Raw genomic sequence first — 389 nt, forward strand, 5'->3', positions numbered from 1 at the left:
CTTTCCCTATGAATATGTCCCGTAACCTTTTCCACGCTGGTTTATAAAGAGCATGTATGACGATGTCCAGTGTAGTGCTATTAGTGGGGACAGGGCAGGGACAGGTTGGGGGTTGGGGAGAGCCTGGTTGTCTATTATTGGGAAAGTGGAACATGGTGAGTGCACACCATCAACTCCATGCAGCAGTTAGAAGCCAGAGTAGAGGCGCACAGAGCCACATGGATGAGTCTTGAGGCTATAAGGCATAGCGCTGAATGAGAACATAATGCAAAAAATACAATCGAGACTATGATAAAACATGCATCGAGTAGCAACACCTGCATGTACAAACCCACATGTATAGGGCTCCCAGATTTATGACAAAGTGAAATTGCAGTTCAGTAGGGAAA

The 389-nt window shown here is 45.8% G+C and overlaps 1 protein-coding gene across 1 annotated transcript in view; it reads right to left on the reverse strand.

The window, feature by feature from the left end:
• Positions 1-389, reverse strand: part of SPTBN4 (spectrin beta, non-erythrocytic 4) — a 73,942-nt gene that overhangs the window by 63,753 nt on the left and 9,800 nt on the right. The gene's annotated exons all lie outside the window — the stretch shown is intronic.

The sequence above is a fragment of the Lipotes vexillifer genome, unplaced genomic scaffold (assembly GCF_000442215.2).
Source record: "Lipotes vexillifer unplaced genomic scaffold, Lipotes_vexillifer_v1.1 scaffold371, whole genome shotgun sequence".
Taxonomy (NCBI): domain Eukaryota; kingdom Metazoa; phylum Chordata; class Mammalia; order Artiodactyla; family Lipotidae; genus Lipotes; species Lipotes vexillifer.